The sequence below is a fragment of the Panthera tigris genome, chromosome D1 (assembly GCF_018350195.1).
Source record: "Panthera tigris isolate Pti1 chromosome D1, P.tigris_Pti1_mat1.1, whole genome shotgun sequence".
In the NCBI taxonomy this organism is placed as follows: domain Eukaryota; kingdom Metazoa; phylum Chordata; class Mammalia; order Carnivora; family Felidae; genus Panthera; species Panthera tigris.
Genome location: NC_056669.1, coordinates 62,175,475 through 62,201,009, shown reverse-complemented (window position 1 = coordinate 62,201,009; position 25,535 = coordinate 62,175,475). Strand labels below are relative to the sequence as shown.

General features: G+C 36.3%; 1 pseudogene; it reads right to left on the bottom strand.

Annotated features, from left to right (window-relative positions):
• Positions 1-13,693: 13,693 nt before the first annotated feature.
• Positions 13,694-14,626, bottom strand: LOC122231488 (annotated as a pseudogene).
• Positions 14,627-25,535: the final 10,909 nt, after the last annotated feature.

Below are 25,535 nucleotides of genomic sequence, written 5' to 3'. Positions count from 1 at the left end.
TTGTATCGTATTAATTGGAGAGTTTCTAGGCACACTTTGTGTTCTGGGAATTTTGTTAGATATTAAAACACAAAAATAGAATATTGTTTTTTAATATCTCTCATGAATTCCCAATGGGACTGAGCCCAGTTGTGCACAGCAATAACTTACTCATCAGTGCATCCTGTATTTCCCCTGAACCAAAAAAGAACAACTCCCCTTATTATTATCAATTTAGTGAGTCAGAACCCAAACTGCATCCTGTGCTGTAATAGTACAGAGACTTGAAAAGGTATAGAGTGGTGGTCCACAAACACATATCCATTTAAATTCACTAGGATAGTCCCTGCATAAACCAGAGTTCACAGCGGATAAGGGTGGACAAAAGTAAATTTTACCAAGTTATAGTTTCAGTACAATTGTTGTGTCAAATAAGGCATCTGCACTAAAGCTGACAAAGTCTCTAGCAGTTTACTATGCAGATATTATTCTGGCTGATGTGTTCTTCTCAGTTAATTCCCATGCAGAAAATATGCCAAGAGCAGTTTCTATTGAACTGGTGTAGGCAGCAGTATACAGTCAAGGACTTTCTCTAGGCTACATTAACCGTTTTGCTTTTTGTCACAATATAGACCACAAGAACCTAGAACATTGTTTTAAATGATTTTTTAAAAAATATTTTTAAATGAATTTATTTTGTTTTTATGTGTATTCATTTATTTTTAAATTCCAGTTTAATTAACATGCAGAGTTATATTAGTCAGGTGTACAATATAGTGATTCAACAATTCTATACATTACTCAGTGATCATTACGCTATGTGTACTTTTAATTCCTTTCACTTATTTCACCCATTTCACACTCACCTCCCCTCTGGTAACCACCAGTCTGTCTTCAATATTTAAGAGTCTAATTTTGTCCGTTCCTTTTTTCTTTATTTGTTTTGTTTCTTAAACTCCACATTTGAGTAAAATCATTTGGTATTTGGCTTTCTCTGACTGACTTACTTCACTTAGCGTTATACTTTGTAGATCCATCCATGTTTTTGTAAAAGGCAAGATCTCATTCTTCTTTATGATTGAAAATATTCCATCCTATATGTATACCACATCTTCCTTGGTCATTCTTCTATCAATGGACACTTGGGGTGGTTCCATAATTTGGTTATGGTAAATAATGCTGCATAAACATACTGGCGCTCATATATTTTCAGATTAGTGTTTTCATATTCTTTGGGTAAATACCCAGTGGTGGAATTACTTGGTCATATGGTAATTCTATTTTTAATTTTTTGAGAAAACTCCATACTTTTTTCACAGTGCCTGCACAGTTTGCATTCCTACCAACAATACAAGATAATTCATTTTTCTCCATATCCTCACCAAAACTTCTTTCTTGTGTTCTGGATTTTAGCCATTGTGACAGGTGTTAGTTGATATCTCATTGTGGTTTTGTTTTGCATTTTCCTGATGATCAGTGATGTCCAACTTTTCAATTGCTTCTTGGCCATTTTTATATCTTTTTTGGTGAAATGTCTGTTAAAGCCTTCTTCTCATCTTTTAATTGGATTAATTTTTTTTTGTGGTGTTGAATTGTATAATTTATTTATATATTTTGGATATTAGCCCCTTCTCAGGTGTTTCATTTCCAAATATCTTCCCCCGTTCAGTAGGTTGTCTGTTAGTTATGTTCATTATTTCCTTTGCTATGCAAAAGCTTTTTATTTTGATGTAGTCTCCAGAGTTTATTTTTGCTTTTGTTTCTTGTGCTTTAGAAGACATATACAGAAAAATTTTACTGCTGCTGATGTCGACAAATTATTGCTTGTGCTCTCTTCTAGGATTTTGATGATTTCAGGTCTCACATTTAGGTTTTTAATCTATTTTGAGTTTATTTATGTCTGTGGTGTAAGAAAGTGATCCAGTCTCACTCTTTTGGATGTAGTTGTCCAGTTTTCCCAACACTATTTGTTGAAGTGACTGTCTTTTTCCCTTTACATATACTTGCCTCCTTTATCATAGATTAATTGACCGTGTAGTTGTGGTTTTAGTTTTGGGATCTTTATTTTCTTTTATGGATCTATGTCTATTTTTGTGCCAGTGCCATGCTGTTTTGTTTATTACAGTTTTGTAGTATATCTGTATATCTAGGATTCTGATACTTCCAGTTTTGTTCTCATTTTTAAGATTGCTTTGTGTATTCGGGGTCTTTTGTGGTTCCATACAAATTTTAGGTTTATTTGTTCTAGTTCTGAAAAAAAATGTTATTGGTATTTTGACAGGAATTGCTTTAAATCTGTAGATTACTTTGGGTAGAATGAACATTTTAATAATATTTGTTTTCCCAATCCATGAGCATGGAATATGTTTCCATTTGTTTGTGTCATCTTTAGCTTCTTTCATAAATGTTTTATCATTTTCAAAGTACAGGTCTTTTACCTCCTTGTTTATTATTAGCTATATTATTATTTTGGGTGCAATTATAAATTAGATTGTTTTCTTAATTTCTCTTTCTGCTACTTCATTATTAGTACATAGAAATGCAATGATTTCCATACATAAATTGATTTTTATCCTTTGACTTTACTGAATTCATTTATCAGTTTTAGTAGTTTTTTGGTAGAGTCCTTTGGGTTTTCTTTTTATTTTTTTAATTTAAATTCAAGTTAGTTAACATACAGTGTAGTCTTGGCTTCAGGAGTAGAACCTAGTGATTCATCTCTTACAAATGACACCCAGTGCTCATCCCAAAAAGTGCCCTCCTTAATTCCCTTCACTTATTTAGACCATCCCCCACCCACCACCCCTCCAGCAACCCTCAGTTTGTTCCCAGTATTTAAGAATCTCTAGGGGCGCCTGGGTGGCTCAGTTGGTTGAGCGTCCAACTCTTGATTTTGGTTCAAGTATGATCTCCCGATTTGTGGGATTGAGCCCTGAGTCAGGTTCTGTGCTGACAGCACAGAGCCTGCTTGAGATTCTCTCTCTCACTCTCTGCTCCTCTCCAGCTTGCTCTCTGTCTCTCAAAATAAATAAACTTAAAACAAACAAAAAAAAGAGTCTCTTATGGTTTACTTTCCTCTCTATTTTTATCTTATTTTCCTTCCCTTTCCCTCTGTTATATGTTTTGTTTCTCAAAGTCCACATATGAGTGAATCATATGATATCTGTCTTTGTCTGACTGACTTATGTAGCTCAGCGTAATACCCTCTAGTTCCATCCATTGCCATTGTTGCAAATGGCAAGATATCGTTCTTTTTCATCACTGAGTAGTATTCCAGTGTGTGTGTGTGTGTGTGTGTGTGTGTGTGTGTGTGTGTGTAGTTACATCTTCCTTATCCATTCATCATTCAATGGACACTTGGGCTATAGTTGATATTGCTGCTATAAACATTGGGGTGCATGTGCCCCTTCGAATCAGTATTTTTGTATCTTTTGGATAAATACCTAGTAGTGCAATTGCTGGGTCTTAGGATAGTACTATTTTAATTTTTAATGAGCCTCTATGCTGATTTCCAGAGTGGCTACCCTAGTTTGCATTCCCACCGACAGTGCAAAAGGGTTCCCTTTTCTTCACACTCCTACTAAAGTTGTTGTTTCTTGTTTTGTTCATTTCAGCCATTCTGACAGGTGTGAGGTAACTTATTGTGGTTTTGACTTGTAGTTCCTTGATGATGAGTGATGTTGAGTATTTTTTCATGGGTCTGTTAGCCATCTGGATATCTTCTTTGGAAAAATGTCTATTCATGTCTTCTGCCCATTTTGTCATTGGATTATTTCTTTCTTGGGTGTTGAGTTTGGTAAATTCTTTACAGATTTTGGATACTAACTCTTTATCAGATATGCCATTTGCAAATGTCTTCTCCCATTCCGTCAGTTGTCATTTACTTTTGTTGATTGTTTCCTTCACTGTGCAGAAGCTTTTTATCTTGATGAGGTCCCAATAGTTCATTTTGGTTTTGTTTCCCTTGCCTCTGGAGACATGTCAATAAGAAGTTGCTACAGCCGAAGTCAAAGAGGTTGCTGCCTGTTTTCTCCTGTGGGATTTTGGTGGTTTCTTGTCTCACCTTTAGGTGAATTTATTTTTGTGTATGATGTAAGAAAATGGTCCAGTTTCATTCTTCTGCATGTCAGTGTCCAGTTTCCCCAGCACCATTTGTTGAAGATACTGTCTCTTTTCCATTGGATACTCTTTCCTGCTTTGTCAAAGATTAGCTGACCCTATATTTGTGGGTCCATTTCTGGGTCTCTACTCTATTCCATTAATCTCTGTGTCTGTTTTTTTCTTTTTTTACAATACCATACTGTCTTGATTGCTACAGCTGTGTTATACAGCTTAAAGTACAGAATTGTGATGCCTCCAGCTTTGGTTTTCTTTTTCAACATTACTTTGGCTATTTGAAGTCTTTTGTGGTTCCATACAAATTTTAGGATTGTTTGTTGTAGTTCTGTTAAGAATGCTGGTGTTATTTTGATATTATCATGCCATATGCAAATAGTGAATGTTTTACTTCTTCCTTCCCAATTTGGATGTCTTTTACTTTTTTTCTGGTCTGACTGCTGTGGCTAGGACTTGCATAATCATGTTGAGCAAAAAGTGGCAAGAGTGAACACTCTTGTCTTGTTCCTGATCTTAAGAGAAAAGTTCTTAATTTTTCACCATTTTTTTATGATGTTAACTGTGGATTTTTCATTTATGGACTTTATCATCTAGAAGTATGTTCCCTCTACACCTACTGTGTTGGGTTTTTTTTCACGAATGGATGTCATACTTTGTCAAATGCTTTTTCTACATCTGTTGAAATAATCATATCTTCTTTATCCTTTCTCTTATTGATGTGATTCATCACATTGATTGCCTTACAAATACCGTACCACTCTTGCATCCCAGTAATAAATGTCAGTTGATTATGGTGAATGATTTTTTAAATTTATTGTTGGATTCTGTTTACTAGTAGTTTGTTGAGGATATTTGTGTCTATGTTCATCACAGATATTGGCCTGTAGTTGTTGTTGTTGTTGTTGTTGTTGTTCTTCTTCTTCTTCTTCTTGTAGTGTCTATTTCTGGTTTTGGTATCAGAGTAATGTTGGCCTTGTAGAATACACTTGGAAGGTTTTCTTCCTTTTCTTTTTTTTTGGAAAAATTTGAGGAGAATAGGCAGTAACTCTTTAAATGTTTGGGAGAATTCACCTCTGAAGGCATTTGATCCTGGACTTTTGTTTGTTGGGAATTTTTTATTACTGATTTAATTTCATTGCTGAGAATCGTTCTATTCAAATTTTTTTGTTTCTTCCTAATTCAGCTTCTGGATATTTTCTAGGAATTCATCTATTTCTTCATGTTGTACAATTTGTTGGCATATAGTTATTCATAATATTCTCTTATAATCCTTTATATTTCTGTGATGTTGGTTATATCTCCTCTTTCATTTCTGATTTTGTGTTCTCTCTCCCTCCTTCCATTCCTCCCTACTCCTATCTCTCTTTTGTCTGGTGAATCTAACTAAAGTTTTATCAATTTTGTTGATCTTTTCATAGAACCAGCTCCTGGTTTCATTGATTTATTATATTGTTTTATTTTTGGTTTCTCTTTTGTTTGTTTCTCTTCTAATCTTTATTATTTCCTTCCCTCTACTGGTTGTGGATTTTGTTTGCTCTTTTTCAAGCAATTTTAAGTATAAGGTTAGGTTGTTCATTTGACATTTTTCTTGCTTCCTAAGATAGGCCTGTATTGCTATAAACTTCCCTCTTAGAACAACTTTTGCTGCATCACAAAGGATTGCATCCTTTATGCAATTAGGATTACTTCCTTTATGGAAGTATGGATTACCTCCTTTATGTTTGTTAATATCTGCTTTTTGTATTTGATTGCCCCCATCTTGGAGCCATAAATATATGTAATTGTAATTGTTGTAATTGTTGGATTGTTCCCTTTATGATTATATAGTGTTCTTCTTTGTCTTTTGTTACAATCATTGTTTTAAAGTGTATTTTGTCTGGTATAAGTATTGCTCCCTGGCTTTCTTTCCACTTCCATTTGCATGATAAATGTTTTCCATCCCTTTACTTTCAGTGTGCATGTGTCTTTAGGTCTAAAATGGATCTTGTACGCAGAATATAGATGGATCTTGCTTCTGTTCATTTATCCCTTCCATCGCTCTATAGAACCTGGAGCATTTTGATACTCCAATCTCACTGATCCACTATATGGACAACATCATATTAATCAGTTTGGTTACACAGAAAATGTCAAGAACCCTAGATTGTCTGATAAGACACATGCACATGACAGGGTAGAAGAGAAATGCCAAAAAGATTCAGGAGGTTGCCTTAGTCAGGATGTTTTTACATTTCCATTGGTTAGGAGCATGCTCAGACATCACCGTCATCTATAGGAACAAACTATTGTATCTTTCACATCTTATCACTAAGAAAGAAGCCTTTTTGGATATTGGAGACAACATGTAACACCATTGAGAATTCTGATACGATCCATGATCTGTTCAACAGGTGACATTGAAGGTTAACAATTTTTTTTTGAAGGCTCACAATTTTTACTGCGGCCTAGAGCAAGACAGAACTCTGCAGCAAATTTAGGCTGAAGTTCAAGCAGCCCCACTTCTCAGACCATAGGATTTTGGAGATACAGTTGTGTTTGGGAGACACAATGGTATTAATGGTAGATAAAGAATCTATGTGGACTCTGACAAGTCATAATATAAGGGTCCCAGGATAAGCCCATAAAGTTTGCAGCAAAGACCTCTTCAGAGAGCTAGTCACAATCCAAAACACAGCTCCAACTGTCTGAGGCAAGAAATAATCAACTTGTACAGGCAGAGCAGCAATCCATTCTATTAAGAGAATAGTATTTTTGGAGTTGCCTAGAGCAACTACAGAGGGCACAAATTACGTTAGCTCTTGTCTCAGGGCTTATTTGGCTTATCTAATTTACATGAATGTCCTTCCCTCTCCTAACACCTGTGGCTTCAAGAAAGCTCCCTTTAATTAGATAAAAGGGGAGGAAGAAGCTTGGGTGTATGAATGAATGAGTTAGCTCATGATGTGCAAGGTAGAAATGGACTGTTACCTCATTGCAGCCTCATTCATGGGTTAACTGCAAAGATGGAGACAGTGCTCTGAGCAGTACATCTGGTCATCGACTTGGTATAGAGGATTAGTCATATTTGAAAATCAGAGGCAAAAAGTATATGAATACCCTAATGGGATTTGGCACAAAGCATGCAGATCTTCACAGTTCACATTAATGCCCACCTCAGAGCATGTGTCAGAGAAGAGGGAGCAATGGACAACCAGGCAGCTAGAAGTCATGACTTCTAGAAACTTTGATTGTATGTGAGAGATATCTAGAATGACTGGTAAAGGAGGGAGATGAAGTGCATGATTTATAGTTTCTGGACCAACTGCAGTAGCAGGAATATCTTAAATCCCTCTTTAGAAATTGTAACAGACATTATCTAGAAGAACCAGTGGCAGGACAGAGTTAACTTGCATAGGGAATGGGAATATCTGACCAGCACGGGGGTAAACTGATGCAGACATGGTCGGTGCCCTGCACTTTCATTACACACCAACACTGTGCTGCAGACACCTGGGACTCTGCCTGGGAGTGCCCTCTGGCTGTGGAAGCATGCTAGATTCCTGGTTTGGGCAGGACCAAAAGTATTGGGGGATTAAAAATTTGAGAAACAGTTTTCAAATAATGATGGATAAAAGTTATGGCAATATCTTTCCAGTTCTTTGAATTATCACTTGTATCTGTCTGCTACCACAGTCTTGTCCTGATTTATCCTGGTGGACATAGCTTTAATAATGATACTAGAAGCAAGTTATGTTACATAAGATCCCTGCATGTATGCTGTAAAGATATTTGAGATATTAGTGAGGTCTCATTGGATTCAATTGTTACCTCTATAGGTATTGAGGTATGTAGATCACTAGGGAGCACCTAAGAAACATCAGAGGTTAGACTTAAGATAATAATATTAATTTTAGGTGTTACTGAAATTTTTTGGAGGTAAGATGGCAGAGGAGTAGGGCAACCATAAGTTTGCCTCCTCCCTCAAATACACCTAGATAATTATCAAATCATTCTGAACACCCAAGAAATTGATCAGAAGTCTTAGAGAACAAGGCTGTACATCTACAAATCAGAAAAATGACCCACAGAAGGTAGGCACTGTGTAGAATTTGTGAGAGAAAAGAGCTGGGAGTACTCCCCAGGCAAAGGAACCCCGACTGAGGTGGGAGTAGCACGTGAGGAGGAGAGAGAGAAAAAGCACTGGGGAAAAAAAGTGAAAACACACTCAGGGGACTGCCCAAGAAAACTACTCCCCAAAACCTTTGACAGGGAAAAAGGAGAGGGTTAGTGTACTGCCAATTTTCTATAAACAGCGGAACACAGATTCTGAAGTTTTGGAGGCCTGCAAAATTATCAGGTTTGCACCTGGGAAACTGAGCAGTGGGAGAGTAGACCTGAGCCCTGCAGTAGGCAGCCTGAGGATCCCTAGGGTCAAACAGAGAGAAGCAGTTCCCCTGCTTGGAGTGCTTTCAGGATAAGTGATGCAGCCTCTCCATGGACACAGGACCCTGTGGGCACCATCGAGCTGTGCCACTCACCATTTTAGGAATAAAGATGCTGGTTGAAGGCAGCAATCCCTTGCCCCAGTTGTGTATTGCAATTTACCGTAAACTGACCGTCTGTGTGGTCATGTGGCTGTCTTCTGTGACAAGCTGTCACTGGATACAATACAGAGAGACCCTCTCCTAGATGATGAGTGCAGTTCTGTGCTGTGCGGGCCTCTGAAGTGTGGGGTTTTGAAACACAGTCATACCTGAGATAAAACACAGAAGTACTGTGCCATTTGGTAGGCAGACAGCTCAGACACAGATGAGGTGAGGTGGGGATCTGACAGAAACCAGGGACATGGGCTCATCACTGAGCATCTGTGATAGCTTACTGAAGAGGGGCGGCATGCATCCCCATAAGCCATTTTCTCCCTGCACCCTCCAGCTTGATCCACCTCAGTGAGCTAAACAGCACCACCAATGGAGAATGGAGCTGCTACACCAGGTCCCACACCCCTGCACCCTGCAGGCACATCTCCACTAGGGCAATTGCACCTAAGAATCAGAACATGCATCTCCCCCAGAAGACCAGTACAAACCCTTTGCCTACACCAAGTCTACTGATCATAGAGTGTTGTAGAGCTTCAGCTCTAGAAGAAAAAATCTTGTGTCGTTTGGCATTTGTTTTTATTTTTGTCTTTGTTTTGTTTGATACAAAAAGAGCAATTTTTAAAATTTTATTTATTTTTTATTTTAAAAAAAATTTAAATTATTTTTTATTTTTATATATTTTTTAAATTTTAATTTTTTCTTCTTTTTCTTTTCTTTCTTTCTACCTTTTTTCTATCAAGCTTCTTGTAACAAGCAAAATAAAACAGAGCTAAGATCTAGCTATGTATTTTATTTTATTTTTTAAATTTTTCTTCAATTAAAAAATTTTTATTTTGTTTTATTTTGCTTTTTTCCCTTTCTCTCCAAAATGACAAGAGGAGGAATTCACCCCAAAAGAAAGAACTGGAAGAAATGATGACCAGAGATTTAATCAATGCAGATATAAGTGAGATATATAAGTCTAAATTAGAATTTTAAACAATATTAATGATATTAGGTAGGCTTGAAAAAAGCATAAAATACACTAGAGAATCCCTTACTGCAGAGATAAAAGAACTAATATCTAGTCAGGCCAAAATTAAACATGCTGTAACTAAGATGCAATCCCAAATGGAGGCCATAAAAATGAAGATGGATGAAGCAGAGTTGTGAATTAGTGATACAGAACATAAAATTATGGAAAATAATATAGCTGGAAAAAAGAGGGAAAATAAAGGTCATGGAATGAGAAGACAGACTTAGGGAACTCAGTGACTTATTAAAATGTACTAATAGTCACATCATAGGAGTCCCAGAAGAATAAAAGAGAGAAAGAGGGACAGAAGGTTTATTAAAACACATTATAGCTAAAAACTTTCCTAATCTGAGGAAGGACACAGACATGAAAATCCAGGAAGCACAGAGAACTCCCATTAAATTCAATGAAAGCCAACCATCACCAAGGCATATCATAGTCAGATTCATAAAATACACAGACAAGAAAAGAATCCTGAAAGCAGCAAGGGAAAAGAAGTCCTTAACCTACAAGGGAAGACAGATCATAGCAGCAGATCTATCCACAGAAACATGGCAGGCCAGAAAGGAGTGGCAGGGAACATTCCATGTGTTGAATCAGAAAAATATGTGGCCAAGAATAATAATAATAAAAAATAATAATAATAATAATCCTTATTTTATTATTTATTTATTTCTTAAGAATTCTTTATCCAGCAAGATTGTCATTCAGAATAGAAGGAGATAAAGAGTTTCCCAGACAAACAGAAACTAAAAGAGTTCATGACCACTAAACTAGCCCTGGAAGAATTTTAAGGGGGTATTGCTGAGTGGAGAACACAAATAAACAAACAAACAAACAAACAAAAAATATCAAAGCAACAACAACTAGAAAGGACCAGAGACCATCACAGAAACACCAACTCTACAGGCAACACAATGGCACTAAATTCATATCTTCCAATAATCACTGATTGTAAATGGACTAAATTCTCCAATAAAAAGACATAGGGTAACAGAATGGTTAAAAAAAAAGATCTGTCTATATGCTGCCTACAAGAGACTCATTTTAAACGTAAAGACAACCACAGAGTAAAAGTAAGGGGATAGAGAACTGTCATGCTAATGGACATCAAAAGAAAGCTGGAGTAGCCATGCTTGTATCAGACAACATAGATTTTAAAACAAAGACTGTAACAAAAGTGAAGAAGGGCATTGTATCAGAATTAAGGGATCTATCTATCCATCAAGAAGATCTAACAATTGTGAATATTTATGCCCCAAATTTGGAAGAAATCAATAATATAAATCAATTAATAAGAAACATAAAAAACTCATTGATAAAATATAATAATAGTAGAGGATTTAACACCCCACTTATAGCAAGGGACAAATCATCTAAGCAGAAAATCAACAAGCAAATAATGGCTTTGAATGACACGCTGTACCAGATGGACTTAACTGATATATTAAGAACATTCCATCTTAAGGCAGCAGAATATGCATTCTTCTCAAGTACATATGGAACATTCTCCAGAAGAGATCACATACTAGGTCACAGATCAGCCTTGAACAATTATACAATGATTGAGATCATACCATACATATTTTCCAATCATGATGCTACGAGAATTGGTCAATCACAAGAAATAATTTGGAAAGCCCTCAAATATATGGAAGTTAAAAAACATCCTAATAAAGAATTAATGGGTTAACCAGAAAATTAAAGAAGAAATTAAAAAAATACATGGAAGCAAATGAAAATAAAAAAAAAAAAACAGCAAGTCCATAACCTCTGGGATGCAGCAAAGGCAGTCCTAAGAGGGAAGTATATTGTAATTCATGCCTATATCAAGAAGCAAGAAAAACAAAACTGGAGGCATCATGATTCCATATTTCAAGCTGTATTACAAAGCTCTAGTTATCAAAATAGCATGGTACTGGCACAAAAAACAGACACATAGATCAATAGAACAGAATAGAAATCCCAGAAATGGACCTACAATTATATGGTCAACTCCTCTTCAACAAAGTAGGAAAGGATATCCAATGGAAAAAAGACAATCTCTTCAACAAATGGTGTTGGGAAAACTGGATGGTGACATGTAGAAGAATGAAACTCTACCCTTTTCTGACACCATACACAAAAATAAATTCAAAATGGATCAAAGACCTAAATGTGAGATAGGAAACCATCAGAATCCTACAGGATAAAACAGTCAGCAACCTCTTGGACCTCAGCTGGAGCAACTTCTTACTAGACACATCACTGAGGCCAAGGGAAACAAAAGCAAACATGAACTATTGGGACTTCATCAAGATAAAATGTTTCTGTACAGTTAAGGAAACAATCAACAAAACTAAAAGCAGCATTCGGAATGGGAGAAGATATTCTCAAACAACATATCTGATAAAAGGTTAGTATTAAAAATCTATATGGAATTTATCTAACTCAACACCCAAAAAACAAAAATCTAGTTAAGAAATGGGCAGAAGACATGAACAGACATTTTTCGAAAGAAGACATCCAGATGGCTAACAGACACATGAAAAGATGCTCAACTTTGCTAATCATCAGAGAAATACATACCAAAACCACAATGAGATAACCACCTCACACCTGTCAGAATGACTAAAATGAACAACTCAGGCAACAAGAGATGTTGGCAAGGATGCAAAGAAATGGGAACCCTCTTGCATTGTTGGTGGGAATGCAAACTGGTGCAGCCACTCTGAAAAACATCATGGAAGTTCTTAAAAAAAATTAAAAATAAAACTACCCTATGTCCCAGCAATTGCACTACTAGGTATTTATCCAAAGGATACAAAAATGCTGATTCAAAGAGGCACTTGCACCCCAAATTTTATAGCAGAATTGTCAATAATAGCCAAATTAAGAAAGAGCCCAATGTCCATTGACTGATGAATGGATAAAGAAGAGGGGTGTGTGTGTGTGTGTGTGTGTGTGTATAATATTCCATACATATATATACATACACAATGGAATATTACTTGGTGATCAAAAAGAGTGAAATCTTGCTACTTGAAACAATGTGGACAGAACTAGGATATATTATGCTTAGTGAAATAAGTCAATTAGAGAAAGACAAATACATGATTTCACTCATATGTGGAATTTAAGAAACAAAACAGATGAACATAGGGTAAGAGAAGGAAAAATAAGATAAAGTCTAGCTGTTTTCTTTTAGAAAGTTTCACAGAACTTCTTTTTGTGAACTGATTAATTCTGTTAGATTTCAGAATACAGAATCATCTTATAGAAATTTATTAACGGAGATATTCCTTTTTTTTTCTTTTTTTCTTTTTTCTTTTTTCTTTTTTAATATATGAAATTTACTGTCAAATTGGTTTCCATACAACACCCAGTGCTCATCCCAAAAGGTGCCCTCCTCAATACCCATCACCCACCCTTCCCTCCCTCCCACCCCCCATCAACCCTCAGTTTGTTCTCAGTTTTTAACAGTCTCTTATGCTTTGGCTCTCTCCCACTCTAACCTCTTTTTTTTTTTTTCCTTCCCCTCCCCCATGGGTTTCTGTTACGTTTCTCAGGATCCACATAAGAGTGAAACCATATGGTATCTGTCTTTCTCAATAACAGAGATATTCCTATTAAATCATGCCAACTTATGGCAGCCTTTGGCAAGTTTAGTCAGTTGTGAAGAGTAAGGTTGAATAGCATACATACAATATAGCCATATAGTGGAACAGTGGTCATGACATGTGGTGAGGGCAAGAACACAATTAGTGATGTCAGTGGAGATGATTTTGTCAAGTTGGTTTAGAAAGTCCATAGGGTTTAAAGCACAGGTATAATACAATAGTACTTGATAGTGTTTAGAATATAAGCTCTGCACTGGGCCTTGGTTTTTCCTTCTAGCTGAATCCAATCATTACACACACACACACACACACACACACACACACACGTATACTATACACACACACACAAAACATGTATATATATTTATGTATATCATATATTTCATCAAGACTTGAGAAGTTGAGGATCAAACATATTTAGGGTTAAGAATTCTTAAGACTTGCTCCTGAATCTGCTTTTTCCCGACCCCATAGATAACAGGGTTGAGTGCAGGTGGTACAACCATATGTAGATTGGCAAGAAATATATGAATATATTCAAGGATGCTATGACCAAAGTGGTGGGTCAGAAAGGGAAAAATGCTGGGATGTAGAAGATGAGCATGACACAGATGTGGGAGCCACAGGTGTTGAGAGCTTTGAATAGGGCATTCCACGATGGTAAACAAAAGACTGTATAGAGTATTTTCATGTACAAAAAACCAATTACAATAAGGTCAATTAATCCCATAGAAAAAGCAACCATACCAAGTAAATTATTGGTCCTGATACTGGTACAGGAAAGACGGTCAATGCCCATGTGCTCACAGTAAGTGTGGGTGATGATATGGGCACCACAGAATGACAATAGTAAGATGAGGAAAACAAAAGGAATAACAAAGATTAAAGATCTCATGATCATGACTATACCTAGAATGGTCACCACCTTGTTTTTGAGAGTCATAGTATATCTCAGGAGATTGCAGGTGGCAACATAACGATCTATGGCCATGACTGTCAGTATCCCAGACTTGAGGCCAGTGCATAGATGAGTCATAAACATCTATGCAAGGCAGGCACCAAAAAGAATTTCCCTGAAATTGAACCAAAAGATGCCCAGCATCTTGGGAATAGTGGCAGAGGACAGGCTTAGGTCAGTGAAGGCCAACATTGCTAGGAAGTAAAACATGGAGACTAGGCTCAGTCTGAATTATAAAGAGGATTATAACATTCCCCAGGAGCGCAATCAGATATACAATACAAAAGGGGAAACCAATCCAGATGTAAAAAATTTCCAGGCCTGGAATCCCCAGCAGGACAAAGGAAGAAGGATGGGATTGAGTAGTATTATGATAGGCCATCTTCATGGTTGCTGGTAAGTTTTTTCACATTGTGTCACGACTCCGATCTCATTCATGTCATTCTTTCAGGCCATGCAGAGACATGGAATTAATTCTCCACCTTAATCCTTAGTAGAAGAACCTGGAGTGAAAAGTGATAAATGATTTTAAAAGCTCCCAAATACAGAACTCACCAGATTCTGGACATCTTGTTTTTCTGTCCAAGATACATCCCAAACTTGATACTCTGCAAATAGTCTTAAGAATGATGTAAAATTACATCACTGTAATGATGTAAAATGATGTGCTTACATTTTAGAGGAACTTCTGTAATGTTACAATGGAGAATGGGTTGCAGGGGCAATTGGAGTTTGATGCAAGTAGGGTGAACGATGATGCTAACCTGATCTAAATAAATGATAATGGAGATGGAGAGGTGAAGGAGTATATAGCAAATTGACAGAGAACAGTATTTGATGTGATTTGGGGGATGAAAGAAAGCAATAAGTCGCGTTTCACTTCCAGAATTCTGTGTTAGGCAAATGAGCAAATATTGCTGCTATTCAGTGAGATAGAGAACATCATGGGAGTGATTCTTTTTTGCTTTAGTTTATGAGAGTAGGTGTTGACATCAGTCCTGAAATAAATAGATATGAAGTTCGTATTGAATCAAGTAGTAATTCTCAATAGGCAGAATATCAGTTAAGTTCCCACTATTGTTGAAACTCAGTTTTAGGGCTTCAGTGAGTTTATAAAGTACCAAAAATCTATGCATGTGCCTGTAGAAACCATAGGATTCATGTAGTGATTAAGACTATCATGTTTTTTCCCCATGTTCATAATATTTAATCTCTGGAGAGTCATACTGGGGAGAATATGACAATAGTAAATGAATGTCTGTATCTTCAAAGCCCCCTCAGGTAACGAAAGAAGAAAGAGGTAGAGACAAGAGCCATTCTCAAAGATGACAAATCAAACGTCTTCAGGAAAAATAATCTCATAAATACGTTATATGGGGATTCATGTATTTTCTCTATTTGTGCACCTGCCTGTATATCTGTGTTAAAATATATTGTATAATATTGACTAAATCAAACAAAATAATACAGCAGGTTAAATATTGTCTGTGGGACTAAGGCATGGGCATATTTTAGTGTGGGCATTATTCTGTGTAGCGTATCTGCTATATTCCTTTCCTTTCTAAGCTACTATTATAAGCTGAGATCTGAATAAGAATTCAACACCGGGGTTTTAAAAGAGCCTGTTTTATTGTGCCTACTCAGTAAAAGGAGAGTGTGGCAATGTCAACTATCCACATCATTCATGTCATCCAAATCCCCCCTTTGACCTCAATGTCTGAGTGTTCTTCCTTGGATGGATGTCATTACAGGACAATTATGGTTGTGTCTCCTCTTAGAGTATGTCTTAGCTGATATTCTTCACCCCCAGCAGTTCAATTATTTGTTTAATGAAAGTCAGAGAAGTCAGACTCAGTCCCAAAGTGTCATCTAAATAAGCAGAACACAAGATAACAGCAGCGTCAAACTTCTTATAGTACTTTTCCTACTTTCCCTCCACCATAGGTGCGAATTTGTTTCTCAGTAGATTTCCTTAGGTCGCTACATCAGAAGAAGGAGTTTACTTCTCATTGACATACATACTCCTAAAATCAGTTTATTTCAAAGGTGGTCTAATTGGGGTGCCTGGGTGGCTCAGTCTGTTAGGTGTTGACTATTGATTTTGGCTCAAGTCATGATCTCGTGGTTCATGAGTTTGAGCCCCACATCTGGCTCCATTGCGGAGCCTGCTTGGGATTCTCTCTCCCTCTGTCTCTGCTCCTCTCCCATTCATTCATTCATCCTCTCTCTCTTTCTTAAAATAAATAAATAAACTTAAAAAAACGTGATCTAATTTTTATGGGCTTAAATGCTTTGTTTTGTATGTTGAAATAAAATCTAATCACACCTGAGATTTATTTATTTATTTTTTTAACGTTTATTTATTTTTGAGACAGAGAGAGACAGAGCATGAACAGGGGAGGGTCAGAGAGAGGGAGACACAGAATCTGAAACAGGCTCCAGGCTCTGAGCTGTCAGCACAGAGCCCGACGCGGGGCTTGAACTCACGGACCGCGAGATCATGACCTGAGCCGAAGTCGGCCGCCCAACCGACTGAGCCACCCAGGCGCCCCTAATCACACCTGAGATTTAAAACATTTAGATGATTATTCATGATTACCCAAGGCAAATTGGTTTATTTCACTTCCTTTTCTCAGTGTTTATTTGCCATCTATAAACACTGGTAGTTGCTCTTATTTTATTACTTTTAGTATGAAATAAACCCAAAGTTAAATTTAAGAAATCTCTTCCAGAGGTGTTTTTCTTATCAAAGCATAAGATTTGAAAGGGGGAATAATGTTGTCATACGAGAGTTAAATAATACAATAAATGCTATGATCAGAACAGAGATATCTAAAGACAGCTAAATGGGGTGTAACAATATTCAGGAAAGCAAGGCTTGAGTGTTTCTTAATTGCGCCTAGCTACAAAAATAACAAAAGAATGTCCCACAGTTGGGCAATCATATAAATTTATGATTTATATGTAATCATATAAACACAGGAAAGAGAACAATAGATCATATATTAGCCCATACCTAGATATTGAGAGTATACTTACTGTGGTTAAATAAGCACTCCCTTTAGTGCAGGTGTGCTTATATGGATTCGTCTTGTTTAGTTGTTTTCTGAGATGAAATTGTTAAAAATCTTATTTTCATACAAATGATTAGGGAGCATCAGAATTGCCACTGATGAAAATATTCATCTAGCAAAAATGGTGACTGTACACAAAGAGCCAGATTTCAGTAAGCCTAGAATTTTGAAATGAGAGACAAGTTGGTCCTTTTCAATTGGCTTGAAGCATGCTAATGCTTCACAGACAATGATCTCAGCTATTATGACCAGTATCCAGTGCTCAACACAGCATTGGGCACAGAATGGCAGAACTACTCCTTCTAAGCTTTGCAGTGTTGATGACTTTGTACAAATTAAGTTTATAAAAAGCTCTAAAGATTGAATAAATACCTAACCAATTTTGCCTTTTTGGGAAGGCTGTCAGTACACCCTGCTGTTTCTAAGCATGCCCCTCATGTTATAGCTTTGGACCATGCACTGGTGATGAATGGAGTTTTTGCATGCATTTTCTTGTAAGCTACATAGAAATTAGCCTTACTGATGTCACTCTGTCACTCATTTCTATTTGGATTACTCACTTTCTACCTAAGTGACGTGTAGCAAAGCCTCAGAAATGAAAATCTACAGTGCAGCAGGAAAGCTTTTAAATAGTAGCAATTGTTAATGAATGATACCAAAATTGAGGGTTAGGGGTGGTGGGGGATAAACATGTTTGGAAAGTGTAGAGTGAACAAAGTTGAAAATATTGTTTTGGGTGTACCTGGGTGGCTCAGTTGGTTGAGCATCTGACTTCTGCTCAGGTCATGATCTCATGTCTCATGGGTTTGAGCCCCACATTGTGCTGTGCTGACAGCTTGGAACCTGGACCCTGGAGCCTGCCTCAAATTCTTTGCCTCCCTCTCTCTTTGCCCCTCCCCCACTTGCACTGTGTCTCCCTCTCTCTGTCTCCAAAATAAATAAACATTGAAAACATTTTTTTCAAACATCAAATAAGCAATTAAATTATAATTCAATATTAAAATAATTTAAAAGAATTTACTGCATATCCTTAAGTTGTGATGATAAGAAATCCATGAAATTAGGGAGCTAAAATTTTAATTCTTAGGAGAACACGAAGTTATTATAATGGAAAGACTGGATGCCTTGGGTACTCTACGTGCTTTTGAGACATAAATGTTTCAAGTATTTATTTACTTAATACTTATTTACTTTGTAGCTGTTGTTATTAGAGGTAGGAATAGCTATGGTATATATGCTGATGATAAAGAAACAGTTCTATTTTTGTAATGCTTATATTCTAAGTTAGCAAGGAAAACAATAAGCATGTAAAAATAATTAAATGACTCTAGCTAATAATAATTATGGAAATAAAATTAAGTAGAATTAAAAATCAACAATAAGAAAAGAAACACATCAATTTAAAAAGGAAAAAACCTAATAGGGAAAACGTTTAATATAAGACAACAAATGTTCAATAGCAAATAAAACATCATTAGTTACCAGGGAAATGAAAATTAATATCCAAAGTGATTCCATTTGACACTCCTGGAATGGCTAAAGTAAAAACGATTCACATTATCTTTGCTTGAAGAGGATGTGAAATAACAGAAACTCTCATTCATTGCTAATAAGTATGTGAAATGTACAACGACTTTAGAAAACACTTGGCCTGTTTCTTATGAAGTTAAAAATACATTTTCACTATTATTCAGCACCTTAATTCTTAGATATTTACCAAAGGAAATAAATATCCGGTAGACTTGTCAAAAAGACAATTAGATATATATGCCTGAAGCTCAGAAAAAGGACATAGCTGATTATATACATTTGGGAGTAATTAGTGTGTTTGATACATGTCGTCTGCGTTGTATATATGGATGGAAGAATGAAGAGGAAAAACTATAAAAACAAGAATTAGCAATAGATATCCTAATTTATTGTTTTTCTGGAGGTGGTGTACCAATATTTTATGGTTCACCAAGTGATGATGAAAAACATAGGATTATGGTTGGCAATTCCACTCTGGAGTGTGTGTGAGAGGGAGGGTGGGGTGAGAATAAAGAAAATAAGAGTTACCTTATCCTTAGTCGTTGGGTGTAGGGTAAAACAGATGGACACATCCTAGGTTTTCATAACAGTTGGGATGCTCTATGCCATTCTCTCCTATTTTATTTTATTTTTAAAAATTTTTTAATGTTTATTTTTGAGAGACAGAGACATGGCACGAGTGGGGGAAGGGCAGAGAGAGAGGGAGACACAGAATCTGAAGCAGGCTCTGGGCTCCGGGCTCTGAACCGTCAGCACAGAGCCTGACATGGCACCCAAACTCAGAGCTGTGAGATCATGATCTGAGCCAAAGTCAGACGCTCAGCCGACTGAGCCACCCAGGCGCCTCTCTCTCCTATTTTAAACATCCATTGAGAATAATTTCCTTTATCCCTTTTCCTTCTTTCAAGGACTTTGTAATAAATGCTTCTAAGTCATCTTACTCTTTCCACGATCTCTTCTTCTGTCCTTTATTTCTCTGCTCTTAGTTTCTACCATTATAGAAACTCCATTATACCATGGGGAGCCAACTCACCAGAGTTTTAGTAGCTCTGCCATCTCCAAAATGGTCACTGTTTGGATGCTACAACCTCTAGGGTTTGTGGAGTAATATTTATAGTGAGTAAGAATTTTAGTGATACTTTTATACTTCCCAGTTGCATTTGTTCCCTGGGGCTCCCAAGAGCTTGAAGGATGAGAAAAAGGAGTCCCTGCATTGCCAAGCTAAAGCTGACTCTTTCCTTGGGGTTAGTTTGGTTCAGTAGTCCAGTCATGGTTTCGCATTGTTTGTGGGCTTTATACTGCCCAAGATGACACTGGGTGAGGTCACTTCATGAGAGCTACACATAGTGGTCAAAATGCAATAAGGAGTTCTGACTTATTTTATAAATCATTTCACCATTTTTACAAGTCTCTGCAGTAGACTCTGGGATATCAGCAATAGAAGCCGTTTACCATTTAACAGGAAATAAAATTCAGAAAAATCAAGAGACAGAATTAGGTCATAGCAATCAGTGCCAGAAAAGAAACTAAAGTCAAAGACTACTGAATTCCTCACCCAGCACTCTTTCTAATGAATACTTCAGAGTATTCCCCTTTATTCACAGGTTATTTGTGCAGATTTGATCTCCGCATTTGTGCCACAAACTATGATTATAACAATGAGGCAGAGGTTGCTAGTTAGGCAGTTTACTATCATGTGATGTCTTAAATATCTATGATGAGTTCTAGCCCAATGATCATATTAATAGTATGCAGAAGGCCAGTGGTAAATTTCAGGTCCAACTCTAAAGGCCAGAGAATCAAAACCTCTGATGGTATAAGTCCCAGTCTAACAGTAGGAGAAGACTGATGTCCAGCTCAGGCAGACAGGCAGGGAGGGGGAGGGAGGGAGGGAGAGAGAGAGAGAGAGGTCTCCCTTTACCTTTTTGTTCTATTCAAGTTCTCAATGGATTGAATGAGGTCCACCCACATTGGGGAAAACAATCTGCTTTACTCAATCTTCCAAATCAAATGCTAACTGCTTTCATTTTATTTTAATATTTATCTATTTATTTATTTTGAAAGAGCCAGAGACAGAGACAGAGAGATGCAGGAGAGGGGCAGATAGAGAGAGGAAGAGAGAATTCCATGGAGGCTCTAGATCCCACAAACTGTGAGACCATGACCCAAGCTAAAATTGAGAGTAGGACACTCAACCAACTGAGTCACCCAGGCACCCCAAATGCTAACATCTTTCAGAAACACACTCAGATACACAAAGAAATAATGTTTAACCAAACACCTGATAGCCCAATCAAATTGACATATAAAATTAACCATCACCCTGGGTGGAATGCAAAAACTAGGGAAATGGCCTTCAGAATCAAAATCAGTAGCATCCAGATATCTATTGCTCCAACACCATATATTGAAAAGGAAATTCCTTGCAATATCATATTTGTCATAAATCAGATCACAATATAATCATGTGTTTTTTCTTGTACTACCCATTCTGATCAATTGGTTTATTTACAAATATCACACTATCTTAATTAGGCAGTTGCATAAAAATTCTTGAAGTGTGTAGTCATATAAGTCTTATTTGTGAGATTCTTTGTGTTACCTTGTGCATTTGAAAATCAGCTTGCCAGTTTATGCAAAAATATCTGTTGAAATTTTTATTGGAATTTCATTAAATCTATATATCAATTTGGAGAAAATTAACACCATTGCATCACTGAAACTTCTAATCCACATACATAATATATCTCGATTTATTTAAGTTTTCTTTATTTTTTCTCACCAACGTATTCTAGTTTCAATGCAAACAACTTGGGACATCTTTATTCCTAGGTATTTGATTTTTTGATGCAATTGTAAATGGTATTGACTTACGAATTTCATTTTCCATTTTTTTCTAGAGTTTGGAAATGCAATTGATTTTTGTGTATTGAAGGTCTATGTAGCGATCTTACTAAATTTACTTATAAATTCAAATATTCTATTTATTGATACTTGTCAATTTTTCTATCCACAGAATGAAAGTTATTTGCAAATAATGACTTATTTACTTCTTTACAATCTTTATACATTTTTTCCAAGCATTTACTAATTCACCACTGCATATGATTGATATTCACTGTAGATTTGAGGAAGATAACCTTTAACAGATAAAGCAATTCCCTTATATTCTTACATTTATGAGATTATTTTTACTACCAGCTCATGGTGAATTTTTTTGCATAATTTTCCTAGATCTGTTGAGAAATTTTTATTTTCCCTCCATTATTAAGGTTAATGAGGTGAATTAGATATAGATCAATTTTCAATGTTTAAAGCAACTTCTGATTCCCATAATAGACCTCACTTATTCATAATATATTTTTGGTTTTCTTGGGCTCAATTTCAAATATTTTGTTTAGAATTTGTATATCTAAGTTAATGAGAGATGTTGGCTTGTAATTTTCTTGTATGTAATTTCTGTCAGTGTTTATGCCAGGTTTATGATAACTTCAAAAAAATATACTGGAAAGTGTTCCCTCTTTTTCTGTTTTCTGAAAGCATTTATGTTATTTCTTCTTTCACTCTTTAGAAGACTTTACCACGAAGGTAACTAGGCCCAGGCTTTTCTCTTTTAATTATGATTTCATCATCTTTAAGAGATATAGAATAATGCAGATTTTGGGGGGAAAGTTGTATTTATCAAGGAATTTTTATACTGTGTCCTTGTCAAATTAATTATCATAGTGGTTCATAGTGTAGTCTTATTATATTTTAAAATATCTGTAACTTTCAATGTTGTTTTTAAATACTAGATAATTTAAATTTGTGTTTTTTATTTTTCTAAAAGTTTATCTCATCATTTTTCTAAATATAACTTCAGCCTTGTTGATATTTTCTGTTATATATATTCTTTGTTTTATCGTTTTTTGCTTATATTTGTACTATTTCTTGTCTTCTATCTTTTTAGGGCTTAATTTTTCTGATTTGCTGTTTTTTTAGTTTTTTTAATTGTAAGCTTAGCTCTATAGGTCATAACTTGAGGCATGGCTTAGTTTGGTTTTCTGCTTCAGAAGTCTCCACAGAAGGCAATCAATTGTTGGCCAGGGCTCCAGTCTCATCTGAGGCTGTATCTATCTCTCTACATATCTATATCAGAGAAAGACAAATACTGTATGATCTCATTGATATGTGGAATAGAAAAAAAAACACAACAACTCATAAATACAGAAAACAGATTGATTGTTGCCAGAGGTGGAGGGTGGAGGGCTCGTGGAAATGGGTAAAGGTGGTGAAATTTTAAGTTAAAAATTTTTAAATAAAACAAATATATAAAATTAGTAAAATGATTTTTAAATGTGGTAATACACTAAATAAGGACACATCTCTTCTCAACAGCTATACTGCTGCTTCTTTATAAATGTATGATCATTCTATGACTCAAATGTATTATAGATTGCTTTCTATCTGCCACAAAATGCTGGGCATCAAATTAATATTTACAATATGCCTACTAAGTGTCAGATACCAAGCTTGGGCTGGGGATATGAGAAAATTGGGATGTAACTCAGGAGTTTTATGTAACTCACTAGGTTATGCTATTACACAGCCAAAGTTGGGATCAGTAGTGTGGAAAGAGGTCAGGTTTCAGGAACCCAAGTGACATAGATTTATCTTGGCTCAATTGCTGTAATCTTTGGAATCATTTGACTCTGTGAGCTTTAGTTTCTTCATCTAGGACCAACAGGAAAACTCCTCAGGGCAAATGTATAGGTAAAATAAGAATGTATATAAAGTGTCTGGCACATTAGGTAGACACATGGAAATGACAGATTGGAAAGTATGAAAGCAAAAGACAGAGCTCAGCTAACTCAATATCTTGATATTTTGATGAGACCAATGCTATGAAATGTGATATAATAGACCCCAAAGAAGGTTCTTTCAAAACCTAACATTTCAAAAGTGCATGCAGAAATGCACCTCCCAAATATAGACAAGAACCAGATGTCCAGTGCCGCCCCCCCAAAAAAAAGACATCCTAAAAAAAAAAGGTTCTTGTCACAAGAGTTGTAACTATCTGAGTTGATGGATATAAACTAAGCATATTGTGGTAATCAGTTTGCAATACATCTATATAAAATCATCATGATGTATACCTTAAACTAATACAATGTTATATGTCAATTATATCTCAACAAAACTGGAAAAATAAAAGACAAAATGATACATAAAGAAAATACTGTAGAAATATTAAATTTCAATATAAATTATTTACCAAAGATACATTTCAACACAAAAGATAGTAGGATAGTCCAATTGAGAATGTTATTCAAATGATGTTTGGAAAAATTATGGACTTCAAAGTCTCAAAAGAGAAGTCTCAGGTTGCTACTATAAAATATTCCTTGGAAACATTGGACTAATGCATGACATCATTAAAGAGGGGATCCCAAAATAGTTCAATGCACTTATCTGTGAAAGTCAAACCCTAAGGCTTCTATGCCTAGAAAACTGTTGACAGTTATGCCAGCCACAGCTCAGAATAGAGGCCTAATAGGCAGAACAGAGTTGGGAAGGGATTGTGCCAGAAATGTGATGGAAATTTCTAGGTTCCTTATAGGAGGTATATGGGATAATGTGAGGATTACAGTGTCACGAAGATGAAGATAATGAAGAAAAGAACACATAACACTTCAAACAGTACAACCCTCCCCGTCCACTGCAAAAGCCCTAAAAATTCTCAGTCTCCATCGTAAGCAAAGAAACAAACAAACAAAAAACTTAAAAAAGAATCTTAGTAGGAAGGAAGGAAAGAAGGAAGAGAAAGAAAGAAAAGAAAGAGAGAGAGAGAGAGAGAGAGAGAGAGAGAGAGAGAATGAAAAAGGAAAGCCACCCAGAGAGGCTGCACAGATGGGAAATCTTAACAGGTTCTGGGAAGATCTTAGAAGCCAGAAGATGGCATATCTTCCATAGGTGCCAAATAATAGTGTCAAGAATGTCCAGAATAATGGGGTGCCTGGGTGGTTCAGTCAGTTGAGTGTCCAACTTCGGCTCAGGTCACGATCTCACGGTTTGTGAGTTTGAGCCCTGCATCAGGCTCTGTGATGACAGCTCAGAGCCTGGAGCCTGTTTCGGATTCTGTGTCTCCCTCTCTCTCTGCCCCTTCCCCACTTGTGCTCTGTCTCTCTCTGCCTCTCAAAAATAAAATAAATGTAAACAAACAAACAAACACCTTTTTAGAAAAAGAATGTCCAGAGTAAAGCTTTCAACCTCAAGAGCCAAAGTTCTGGGGTAACATGTACTTCCACCCAATCAACCCCCACAACACAAAAGCCATGTCTGAAACAGAAGGCAGGAGAGGCATCTAGGGGATATGCAGATCTCTTTAAGTATAAAGTTTGTTTCTTTAATTGCCAAACACTCCCACTGTAATCCAGTTCCACTTGGCTAAGGCTTGGCAAGACCCTCAGATAAGGAGTAGTCAGGGAAAATTCCCAAGTTACCACAGAATCCAGGCAAGGAAGACTTCCTTTGAAGCAACAGGAAAAAGGATTCACAGAAGAAAGTTTTCATTGCTGTCTGCTATACCAAGAAAAAAGAGAATCAGAACTCATTCCAGGATTGAAAAATGAAATTTCCCTTCCAACATGAAAATAATTGCTGACTTTTATTAGCAATTCCAAAGGTGGATCTGATCCTTTTTACCTC